The 13,507-nt window shown below is 37.2% G+C and overlaps 1 protein-coding gene across 7 annotated transcripts in view; it reads left to right on the top strand.

The window, feature by feature from the left end:
• The first annotated feature begins 4,290 nt into the window (after positions 1 to 4,290).
• stat3 (signal transducer and activator of transcription 3 (acute-phase response factor)) overlaps positions 4,291 to 13,507 on the top strand; it is a 54,060-nt gene continuing 44,843 nt past the window's right edge. For 2 of the 7 annotated variants that reach the window (XM_051714644.1, XM_051714646.1), the window contains exon 1: positions 4,293 to 4,584. The gene's annotated coding sequence lies outside the window, so the exon portion shown is untranslated. Of the gene's footprint in view, positions 4,585 to 13,507 lie in introns of all 7 variants that reach the window. The other 5 variants (XR_007898998.1, XM_051714649.1, XM_051714650.1 and 2 more) reach the window with 4 other exon arrangements.

The following is a 13,507-nucleotide window of genomic DNA, read 5'->3' as shown; positions in this document are numbered from 1 at the left end:
TCCTGGAAGAGCCACTACTGGTGAACTTCATGTCATCATGTGCTCTTCTGTAATTTTTACGATAAAGTAAAAAGCAGATTTTTTTACAGTTTCAGAAGGTTAATATCAAGTTTATTACTTTTTTTTAATGTATATTGAACAGATTTTTTTTTTTTTTTTTTACAGTGCCAGCGTGGTCATGTAAATTACAACAGTTTTAAACTGTAAAATTTACAGGTTGTTTTGTTAAGTTGTTCACATTTTTACTGTATTTTCTACATAATTATTCTGGCAACCACAGCTGCCAGTTGTTTTGTTTTTTTACAGTGTACTGTGCAAAAGTTTTAGCACTTGTGAAAAATGTTACATACTGAGGATATCTTCAAAACTAATGCCATTAATAGTATTAATCGATCACTTAACATCATACAAAGTCCAGTAAACATATAAAAAACCTAAATCAATGTTTGGTGTGACCACCTTTTCCTTTAAAACAGCACCAATTATCCCAGGTACACCTGGACACAGTTTTTCTTGGTTGTAAGAAGATAGGAAGTTGAAGTTCCAAGCTTCTTGGAGAATTTGCCACAGTTCTTCCATCTATTTAGGCTGTCTCAATTGATTCTGTCTCTTCATGTAATCCCAAACTGACTCGATGTTCAGTGTGTGGGGGTGCCATCTGTTGCAGGGCTCCCTGTTCTTCTACTGTATTCTATTCTATGATTGTTTGTGATTCTAAAATGTATATTTCCTATTGACACACTAAAGGTGAAGAATTAAATAACCATCTTAAGACAAATCCTTTTGTAAAACACATACATCTTATGTGCTTAAGACTTTTGCACAGTACTGTAAAATATATGTGCAGTCCATCTCACTCAAGAGAAATACATCATATTTCTGTGTACCTTCATGTCAAATAATTAACCCACACCATCAGCTTTGCAAATTTTTTACAAACAGTACAGTTACTGGAAACAAGGTTTGTTTTTTATCATGCAATTGAGAATCAGATATCAAGAAGATATGTAGATATTGCAATGTTCACAGTGCTTATGAATGATAGTTTCCTATGTGTGAGAGTCTGAGTGAAGCTGATCTAAATGGGTCCAGATCCAAATGACTCATCAGGGCTCTGAGACTCATGATTGTTGCTTCTGTGACATTTGAGATTGTGTAAATGGATTAGGTGTAGGTTGCTTCTAATAACCAAATAAAAGTGTTCACTTAGTATCAACATTTGTGCTGTGAGACCTGAGGCTTGATTATCGGTGCATCACCCTTCAACTCCAATAACTGCTTAAAAACATCTTAAAACAGCATTATTAGATTGGGTGACACTTTTAAACTAGTAATGGTGTCTTTGGCTGTTTCTAAGCAAAATGGCATCCCACGATCAGGACAGAACAAAACTAGACAAAAGACCAGACAACGGGAAGGGAGGGTGGGAGAAACAGGTGGACGGCACTACATGAACACAGGCCAGACAAAAATTCATCCTGTTTTCTCAGTGGAAGAATTTGCCTTCCAAGAGGGGGTATTCCTCCTTATTTCACGGTAGCCGATGCGCAAGAGTCTTTCACTATAGAAACCGCAATCTCCTCCGACATTTTGTCCTCTCCAATGGGGAAAGTCCGGTAAGAGGTAAGCGCCTTGAGTTTGTGTAATTAATCAGTCTGTTGTGTCTCTCAGCTGTGATGAGCCTTAATGCTGAAGTTGTTAGTTTAAAGCTACTCCCTAGCTTTAGTAGCGTAGTAGTAATATGAGCGATCACGTAGTGCTGTTGTATATAAATACTGACTGATGCTGACACACTTCACGTCACCAACTGGCTCAAATTACACACAAAAATGGTCTTTTGCCTCCACCTGCTGGCTAAAATATGTAATGTCACAAAATTAAATGTAAAGAGACATATCTCTAAACACATCTGCACTGCTCTTACACTTTAATTTAGAATGGCACGAACACAAGCGGAGTGATACACACAGTGAAGTGTCCGAGTGATGATGGTGTGAGACCATCAGCACTCATGGAACGTTTCTCATCCAATCAGATTCGAGGACCGGAACTAACTGTTTATATATATATATATATATATATATTATATATATACCACCGGTCTGTTGAATGCTTGATTCTGATTGGTTCACGGATGTTCTAAGATGCGTAATTATTTTTCAAGTAAACACGGCCATTTGGTAGTTCCAGGTCTTGGCCGCATATCGGTTCCAAATCACTTTGCCAAATTATTTCAGTTATTTCAAAGAGCCCTACAGGCTACCAAAACAAAATAACCATATAAACAAAGTCATTGGTTAAAGTAAATCGGTTAAGAACGTCAAACAATGTCTAAAATATCCTACATATATTTCAATTTCAGTTAAAAAGAGCCCTCGCGCTCCCTCGTCATCCCCGCACTTACACACGCTCACACACGCACACACACACATGCGCACACTGAGACTCCAGTCGCAACCTACAAATAGAGCCGCACCTCCACGACTTGATCAATACAACAATTTATATTATCCGAAATAACTTTTAATGTTTCAATATATTTCGCCCTAATCAGCCTCACATAGCTGTAGTGGAAAGTGGAAATATATATATATTATATATATATATATATATAATGTTTTAATCTCTTTAAATAAACACTTAGTATTACATATAATACTTTATGTTCATTGAAATACATTATAATGTCTGCACCACACAAACATATATCATTAGTGCACCAACACACATCAGTTTTTTCCATAAGTATCTTAGGAGAACATATGGTTGTTTGTCTGCAGAGAGCTGTAGCACAGGCACAAACACAAGTAGAAACAGATAGAACTCAATGAGCTGATGTTTGTCCTATTCTTTTTCCCACAAGATGAATGTGAACTTTCTACCTGGACAAATCTGTAGGCAGAAACATGTGATGCTTTAAGTGACAGGGAGTCGAGCTTGAAATCATGATCGTGCCTAGAGACTGCAATGACAAGTTGTACAGTGAAAGAGGAGTTACATTTTGATCTGTTCTCACCCAAAACTGACTGAATCACTTCAGAAGACATCTATTAAACCACTGGAGTCTTATGGATTTCCTTTTTGCTGACTTTATCTCCTTTTTGGAGCTTTAAAGTTTTGGTCACTACTCGCTTGCATTGTATGGACCTACAGAGCTAAAATATTCTTCTAAAATCTTAATTTGTATTCAGCAGAAGAAAGAAAGTCATACACAACTAGGATGGCATGAGGGTAAATGGTGAGAGAATTTCATTTTTGGGTGAACTATCCCTTCAATAATTAATACAAAGTACTTAATTATGTAAATTCTTGTTGTTGCATTGTACTTACATTTAAAGTACCTGAACTTAATTACAGTTGTAGGTACACTGTTAACCTTACCCAAACCCTAAACCTAACCTTACTCCTCCTAAACCTATAGTATGTGAATCTTGAGAATTTTGCAGAACAACATGTAGTTAAACACACACATACACACACATAAAAACATTGTATTGTATGTATTTTAATGTTAGTACATAGTAGTTAAACACAACTTATATTAAGTAGGACTGTATTTTGTTATGATACTGAAACGCATAAATCTTAAAAATAGGCTAAAATATTTGTGTGTGTGTGTTTGCACTTAATGTAGCATCAGCAGCAATATATATATATATATATATATATATATATATATATATATATATATATATATATATATATATAAACAGAGATTCATTCAAAAGACTATATCTTCAAAACATTAGTTCAGTCAAGATGTACAAGGGCATTTAATACTGTCTTAAAATGAGATGCTCCTAATTAGGACCTCAGCACATTAAAATAATTTGTCATTATTATCATTCTTTCATCATATCGTTATTCAGATTTATATATTTATATATTTTGAAAGAATGCAATTAACATGGAAAGACTTTGATGTCGTTTAAATATTTTCTCGTTAGACACCTCTTAGTGGCGCTTTGCGTAATATTTCTCAGCGTCAAACTTAAATAATAAACTCGTATATCGTGTTGGCGAAAGTATTATATAATTGATTAGGGGCAAACGTCACAACAGTACACCGTCCACATCCACTTAATTAAAACTGAGGTGACGTAAGCACTGCCAGTAATTCAGATGACTTCCAGCCGCGCTGTTCTAGGAACTCGCTCTCCGACCCCCGCCGTGTTCGGTTTCAGAACATAGCGTTCCGAGGGAGGAAAGATCAGTCGGAACAGCCAAAGCGAACCAGGGCCATAAACACAGGCGCTCTCGAGCTCGCTTGGTCTTTGACCCGCCTCCTTAGCCTTCTTCGCGATCAGCGAATGGACAAAAACCTGATCTCGCTCACGAGAGCGTCAAAGGCCTGTCAATCACAGAGAAGCTGGAAATGTGCAGCCCATTATCGCGCAGATCGCTGTAGCTTTCGTGCTCGTAGTGGAAGAAAAGTTGGAAAAGAGTGTTTTAGAATAGCGTGAAATCTCTTAAACGGTTGTTAGTGTAATATCCTTAAGTTCAATAAAGTTTTGACTACGCTTTTTTTTCGGCGCGTGACAGATCAACACATTTTCTCAGAAACCTCGAGCGACACACGAAGGGGTAAGTTGTCCAGCCTTGTCTCTTTTTTTTAAAGGCAGTGAAGACCTTGACGCAATTCTGTGGATGTTTTCCCGTGAAAATTGTTCGTCAGTTTCTGTGCCAGAATAGATTTTGCTGCTTTAACTCAAGTTGTGTGCTGATATTCAGCCGCTAGATGGATTTCTGAGAACGCGATGCTGTGGTGACGGAAATAAATGTACACTTTGTTTCATGTGGGCCGTTACATGAAGCTGAAAGAATGTTTCATTGCGCCAGGACAATAGTAGTTACATAATAGTTACATACATAACTATTTTCACCTGTTTTATTCTATTACCCAGTCTACATAAAAGAATAGCATAGAGTCACGTTTTCTTGAACATAACATGTAAACAATATATTTTATCTCCTGTTATACTTTCTTTCTTTATAGCTTTATTGAAACCACCTGGTTATATAAGAGTATGCTATATGTGTACGCGCCATGTTGTCGTTTCTTGTCATATTTAGAAGCCATCTCTCTTTCCCCTCGTCGTTCTTTCTCTTTCTCCCCATCTCTCTCACTCTCGATCGCCCTGCTCATCATTGTTGCATTCAGTGGAACACGCCCACCTCTTCAGGACACAGTCAGTAGCCTGTTATTCTGATCTGGCAGCTTTCCTGCACATGGATTTCTTTCAGTGTAATTTCTATCAGTTATAGCTGGTGGAAGATTCTGTTTTATTCTCTAACGCGCCGTCTCCAGGGGTATTCCCCACCTCTCCCCCATGACGTCATGTCTTCCAGTATATGGCCGAGGGAATCCTCGTGTGCGACAGAGAGCGGCGGCATCTCGTCCTCTGCCTCTTGTTTGTTACCCGCATTTTTGGTTCTGCTTGTAATGCCGTTTCAGGGAGTTTTGCTTACATGCCAAACGAGACCAAATTTGAAAACGTTATCAACTACACACTGAAATCTTCTTGCATGGACCCTAATTGACTTTGTGTGACTGTTGAATTTAGATTTTTCTAGTTATACATAAGTTATTGCACGTATAGCCTATAACAACGTGACACAATGTCCCTAATTATAAATGACTGATTATGAGACTTGTTTTTAGAAAATAATATTATATTGTTTTTACATTTTCTATTTCAGTTAATGTTCACATCAACCATCAGAATGGGGGAAAATGTGATCTCAGTGATTTAGACCGTGGCATAATTGTTTACATTTACATTTATGCATCTGGCAGACACTTTTATCCAAAGCGACTTACAGTGCCCTTATTACAGGGACAATCCCCCTGGAGCAACCTGGAGTTAAGTGCCTTGCTCAAGGACATAATGGTGGTGGCTGTGGGGGTTGAACCAACAACCTTCTGCTTAACAGTTCAGTGCTTTAGTCCAGTACGCCACCACCACTCCACGTGGTTGGTGCCAGATGGGCTGGTTTGAGTATTTCTGTAACTGCTGATCTCCTGGGATTTTCACGTGCAACAGTCGTGGAGTGTATAGAGAATGGTGCGAAAAAACATTAGACAGACAGTGAGCGGCAGTTCTGCGGGCGAAAACGCCTTGTTGATGAGAGAGGTCAATGGAGAATGGCCAGACTGGTTCGAGCTGACAGAAAGGCTACGGTAACTCAGATAACCTCTCTGTACAATTGTGGTGAGAAGAACAGCATCTCTGTATGCACAACACATCGAACCTTGGGCTACAACAGCAGAAGACCCTGTTGGGCACTTTAATAGGACCATAGTGTTCATAAAGTGCTTGGTGAGTGTATATGCAGTGTATATATATTGCAGAAAGCACCATGGTAAGTACCATGTTTCTTAAGACATGCTATCATGGAGTACCATGCAAGTACCTTGGTGCATGAATATGGTAATCATTCAGCACCAGTATATGCCGTAATAGTTAAAGTTTGGACAGACATCAAAACTATTAAATAAAGCACACAGAATTAAGCAGTGACCAAAAATATTAAATAAATCAAGACGATCTTGTATTTCAGATTTTAAAAATAGCCACCATGTGCCTTGATTCCCATATACAACTTTTGGCTTCTTTTCCTTCAAGCTGAAGTGTGTAATTTCTGTGACACTAGCATTTTTGCAAAAATAAACATTGTTTTCCGAATAGACCCTCTGTCTACCAGATTGGTTGAACAAACAGATAGTCCTGCCCCAAACTCACACCATTGGTTGAGCCAATTTTGCTGTGTTGGGCTGGCACTCCAACAAACAGACCAAAGAGGCACAGAGCCACAGTGTTTACACTTTTTGGGGAAAATCAACCTGCGAATGGCTTACTTATAGCTGTCTCTGCATATTAAGCTAGAATAGGAGAAAGTATTTTAAGTTAACATAAAAAAATGCACACATAAGCTTTCACTTTGCAGTCCAGCTCATCCATTTCAAATCTATACTTATGAAGAACTTATGTTTAACTTGCAATCTAAATGCAAGCATTCAATTATAAGCATTTAGATCAAAAGGTCTTTAAGATCACTAAATCATATGTTCAGTCAGATGCGTCCAAACTTTTTCTGGTACTGTATCAATGTTTTAAGGTAGTGCCATCTGATACCATCACTGTACCATTGTACCTTACAGTGCTTTTTTTTATAAGGGAAGGAGTATTATGATATATGTCTATTTCAAAATTACATTTAATTGGCACTCCATTCCATTAGTCATCCTTTGTGTCTTTTGTTACATGCAAGTAGTGCCGCATCTGAAAAGCTTCCTCTTTTGTTTTCCATTTCATTTAGTTCTATACCAAGAATCACAATTATTTACTCAATGTAAAATAACTTATTTTTTACAAGTATTGTTTTTTAGCAAGCAACACTTTGTACATATTTCTGTACTGTAGAGACCTCTAAATTATCACCTATGTGTAAGAAGTGGTGTAAAAGACTGTATCAAGAAAACATAACCGTTCAAATGAGTCAAGTAGATAATATCGCCCGTGGTGGTGTCAGGCAATGTGTTCCTCTATCTCTTCTCTCCTATAATGCACTTCAGAGAAGGGCGTAGTGTTCTTTTTCCAGGGACTCAGACCACAGCATTAGACAACAAGTAGTTTTTCTTGGTTCTTCATGACTCACACCATTATAACTAGCCCCTTTCACAAATGCTACTTGGTAAATTGAAGTAAAATGGTTGGATTGCGTTTACTGGTACATAGGGGTGTGACAATTTGTGGCACGATAGAACAAGGTTAAAAAATGTGAAAATGCGCATCGTGGAGATTGAACTTTAAAACAAAAAAATATTTTAGGAGCTCTAAAAGATGATTGCACACTAGCAGCCACAGGTATTGTACAATGAGGTCAGCTGAAACTGTGAAAATTTATTTTTAACAAGTCAGTTCACTTGGTGGCCATTGTTGGAATGCTCCCAGGCAGCTATGTTTCTATGTAAACAAGTGGCATACAAGTGCAACTCCTATCTGCTTGAATGGGGAAAGACTGAAATCTCCAAAAATGGTTGGTCAAGATTACAATCAAAGGACATATTTCAAATCAGCAGTAAAATCGGACAACACTGGTATCATAAATTGTGCTTCTTTACCTCAGATTACACTAAAAACGAAATTTTCCTGGCTTGTATAGCTAATGCGCATGCACGTTCTCAAGTTGATTGACAGGCGTTGTCTGTATCTAAAAGGTGGGACTTTCTACACTTTTAAATTCTGAACAGAATCCAACACTACTAGGTATTGCACACTTACCAACTATGTAAGGTAGCGCTGCAACAACTAATCGATAAAATCGTTAATTATCGATAATGAAAATCATCGACAATGAATTTAATTATTGATTAGTTGGATTAGTTGTCAGCGACATCATTTAACAGAATGAAAAATTTACATGTTTCCATTGATCATGGTATAAATACTGGGGGTGTTGTACTTGCTTGTTTTTATTATTTGGGAGGGGGGTTATAATATTAGAAGTTTTAAAATAGTACTTTAAAGTACTTGAAGTGAGTGGTCGACTGATATATCGCCGAGACGATATTCTGACTTTTTTAATTATCCTTAACGGTTCCCTGTAACTTTTAACTGTCTTGTAAAAAGGCAAATATCAGTCATACTTTATATCATATATACCATCTGCTAATATGCACACATCACATTTAAACAGATGTAATAAACCAACTTCACAACTTGAGCAGATCCAGTATCCTGTGGATCACTCATTTATTTACCTATAAAGCACATATTCTATCAGCCTCTCCTCTGCAGTTCCCTGTAACTTTTAACTTTCTTTACCAATGATAAAAGGCAAATATCAATAAAACTTCTATTATATACCATTTGCAAATATGCAGATATCTTGTTTAAACAGATGTAATTCATGAACCTCATGAAAATCCAGCGTTTTCTCCCTGTCGAGTGCTCATCCAATATCTTCCTCTGAAGCGTGTATTCTATCAGCCAGAATCAACAACTTCAGGATCAAAAGTTCCTCTCATTCACAAATTATGATGGTCTGACCTGTGACAGTCCAAGCAGGCGATCCAGGCCGTTTAAACTGTCAGGAGATTGAGGCTTGTGGTGGATCCGCACGAGCGCATGAGAGCAACTTCAAAGCTGCGTCCGAAACCAGGAAAACGCTGCCTCCAGAGGCTGTATATGGAGGTAGGATGAAAATAAAGTGCTTTTCAAACTGTTCGGAGACCAATCCTTAGGAGTTCCATTCATTCAAAACAGATGCCTTTAACTGATTAGTCAGCAAGGTAGCAAGTCAGCTGCCAACATTTTTGGATGCAGCCCAAGGTAAAAGCGCTTCACGTGTGCTATAAGTAAATGTCTTATGTACAATTGGTTTGATTCGGTATTTTTTGAGAAAATGCTATTGCTTATGTGGACATGCCATCCATGGTTGCTGGACTACCGTGTGTACTGTTATTTACTTATTCTTATATATTAGCCATTTCTTCATGTGCAAATAAATTACAAAAATTTGATGACTTAGCAGTTTCTTCAGATTTCTGTTATCTACCATTTAAAATACAATATTATAATTTGTTTATTTTGTGTGAAGTTGAGTTAGTATTTTTTTATTTTTTTTTTAGCAATTTTATGTTTGTTATTTACTATATTAAATTGTGTGATATATCAGCATTGTATCAGCCACCCTGCTCTCTGGATATCGGCATCGCCCATTAAAAAACCCTTATTGGTCGACCACTACATAAAATATGTATTTTTAAGTTGCGTAGAATTATTAATATTTCTATTCTGGTGTCTCCATTGCCTTCTGCTGAGGTGATATTTTTTTTTTAAAGTAATAATAGTAATAAAAAAATTACAACGTAACTTTTCATGATTCAGGCTTTGTTCAAAGTTTTGTGAGAGCATAGAATTGTGGATACAGTACAGTAAACCAAACCAAATCCTTATGCCTTTTATAATTTCTATTTAAAAAAAGAAAAGAATCACATTTTAATAAAATACTGGAAATAACATTTTGTTATTTATTCGATTAATCAATTTATCAAAGAAATAACCAAAGATTAATCGATTATCAAAATAATAATTAGCTGCAGCCCTAATGTATGGGCTACAGACAAAAACTGGACCTCACACTAAATGACCATGGATCACTCTGGCTATCAAGTCGATCCGATCACAAACTCATGTGGAAACGCATGCCCCCGTTCTAGGAGACGCATGACAGATGTAAACAAACATGGAACAAACATTTGAGAGCATCACCGTTGATGTTGCTGCTTCTCTGTCCGAATCTCAAAAGAAAAGGGACGAGTGCATTTGTGTGCGGTCTTGGGTGAAAAGACTTTGGAGACTGCGATGTGAGTTCGAGGAGAGTTGTGGTAATTGTTTCACATCTCCATTTCTTCTTGGTCCAGTGTTACGAAAGCATGTGGTCAATTGCCATTGGATGCTCAGCAGATGACTTCAGGTTTGAGTAGTGGAGCATCATATACACTACGAAATTACCTCTATAGTCAGCTCTAAATTATCAAATAATTTTTATGTCCTCAGACTAAATTGAATAATAATAATTTGTCCAATTTGGTGAAAGTTTTTTCCAGAGTTACTGAATCATCTCCATCTTGCATTGCATGTCCTCACACTGTTAATCTTAGGACTGTGTTCACACATAGCATCAAAACTTATCAGGTAATGTTACAACTTCTCATTCAGGGAAATAGCCAGTGCTAAATTTACCAGTATTTTCTAACGGGTTGTGTTCACCGATGACCTCTCAACTGAAAATTGCAGTAAATTTTCTGGAAAAGGCTGTATGTGTAAAAGCGACTCCGGATTGAAATCTTATGAAGAACATTTTGACTTCTTGCTATACTGCATCCAGCATTTAAATTTCATTGCCATATGTACGTTGTATTCCTGTGAAATGATACAAGGATGTGCATCCTCTGAGCTGCTACATATCAGCATAAAATATTCTACATGCATTCAAGGATTAGTTCACCCTAAAAGGAAAAGGTGTTCAGTCATCCTCAAGCCATTCCAAACCTCAATGACCTTCTATGAATGTACTGGTCTCTCTTTTCCATGCAATTGCAATGAATAGGGACCGTAGATTTCAAGCTTCAAAAGCACCATAAAAGTGTTCAGGAGAAATTGTGTGCCATATTCCAAACTTCGGGTGAGCTGTTTTGGGTGCCATTACTTTAGATTCCTTGTCTTTGATCCCAGTAAGAGGATCCAGACAGGGCACAGTTACAGTAGGGCTGAAACGATTAGTCGACGTTATCGACAAAGTTGACAGTAAAAAATTGACACATTTTTTTGTTGTCAAATAGTCGTTTTATCTCATTTAATGTAACATGAGATCACGTCAAACTCTACTGATGATGCGCGAGAGGAGCACCGCAGTCTGCACCTGATTGAGGAGAGGAAGAAGACACAGCTCAGTCTAGATGCACTCCAAACTTTCCAAATAGTGTGATGTAAGGTGATGTAGATTGCAAAGTAGGAGTATATACAAAAGAAATAAATACAGAAGCACTCTAATGAAATAAAGCGTAGCCGGAGCTGCCATTCCGCTTAAGCAAAACTTTCATGTCAAACAACTTTAAAGGAAAGACCCCGGCATTATATCTTTAACGTTATAACGTTAATATCTTTATTAAAGTTCAAATAATAAGGAAGCAGGTCATGTAAATAAGTACAAACTCAGAAACTGGCATTTCTCTGTGCAGTCAGCAGGGTAGAGTCACATGGGGTAACCTCCTCGTGGTTGTGATTAGTGGTTCTCACTCACAATGGGGCGCGTGGTAAGTTGTGCGTGGATCGCGGAGAGTAGCATGAGCCTCCGCATGCGGAGTCTCTGTGGTGTCATGTACATTGAGACACGTGATAAAATGCGCAGATTGACTGCCTCCGAAGCGGAGGCAACTGAGACTTGTCCTCCGACACCTGGATTGAAGTGAGTAACCGTGCCACTACGAGGATCTACTAAGTAGTGGGAATTTGGCATTCCAAATTGTGTGTGTGTGTGTGTGTGTGTGTATATATATATATATATATATATATATATATATATAAAAACATAAATGAACTCAAATCAACTTAGACACACACACAGTGGCCGCTTGTGGCTCTCTCTCTCGAACTGACACCTCCGGCTCGTCTTTAAACCCGTTCTGGCTGATTAGCCAGATTCAGGGCCGGGCATGTGTCCTCACGGCCCAGCCCCGCCCTTCTCCTCGTTACAGTAGTCTTACCCCATTAAGCACTGCAACAAAATACGTTTTTGATGTGTTGTTGTTTTGGCTTGTTTTCCAATATAAAAATCTAAAATTCCTTTAAAACAACGTACATTTATGTTAGGAGCTATATTGCTGAAGAATTTTTATTTTTTTATCTGATAATGTTGAATATAATTTTAAATATTTAAATATTTTAAAATACCTAAACATCTTCAAAGCAAGATACATTCACCTGAGAAGCAGCATATAAGATATTTAGACTTGCTTTCAGAAAATAGATCTTGAATGTAAGTATATATTGTCTTTATTCCACTGGCAGAGGTATAAACAAGTGAAAAAATACACTTATATACAAAATACACTTACATTCTCTGAAAGCAAGTCTAAATATCTTTTATGTTGCTTCTCAAGGAAATGCTTCTTGTTTCAGTGATTTTTAGATAGGCTATTTATAAATGGAAAACAAGACAAAACACTGATAACGATGTTTTTTTTTTAATTAAACGCTCTCGCACTTGGTTTCACTAACTACAACTTGTGTGGGTTGAATTGCTGACAGTCATATAGCCTATATATTTCTGCTAAAGAAAAGGCACAAGTAGATAACACAACAGCATTGCTCCAAAATAAAGGATGGTTATTTACTAAAGTAATGTTTTTTTTATTATTATTTGGAAATTATTTTGAAAAAATATTGTTTTGGACTGTTTTGGTTTGTGAATGGCGCTTGGTCTGTGGTCTGTGCAAGTTTCTCTTGTAAACAATGATGCACTTCCTGCCTCCTCCTCCACGTGACGTGTGACCTTACCAACGAGCTTACGTCATCACTCTCATGAGCGCACGTCACAGAGATGTACGGAAGTGAACATTTGTTATTAAAAAGTATATAAGTATTGTTTTGTTTCTAAAGATAATCAACCGTTTGGGTTCAGAAGAACTTTATTTGTCCTTGAGTCGTGTGGATTATTTTGATGCACCCTAAATATGCATTTTGGACCGTCAAAAAATGGAGGACATTCACTTGCATTGTTTAAAGGAGGAGGCCTGAAATGAAATCCTAAAAATCTTAAATTCTGTTTTGATGAAGAAAGAAACTTGGATACATCTTGGATGGCCTGAGGCTGAGTAAATTATCAACAAATTTTCATTTTTTGGTGAACTATTCCTTTAATAAAGTATTTTTTCCTTTAATTCAGTGAATGTCATTTAGAGGTATTTTTAAAAAATTTTGTCCTCTTTATTGTTAGT

This window comes from Myxocyprinus asiaticus, chromosome 13 (assembly GCF_019703515.2).
Source record: "Myxocyprinus asiaticus isolate MX2 ecotype Aquarium Trade chromosome 13, UBuf_Myxa_2, whole genome shotgun sequence".
Lineage (NCBI taxonomy): Eukaryota > Metazoa > Chordata > Actinopteri > Cypriniformes > Catostomidae > Myxocyprinus > Myxocyprinus asiaticus.
Note: the sequence above shows the minus strand (reverse complement) of the source record. Positions and strands in the feature narration are given on the sequence as shown.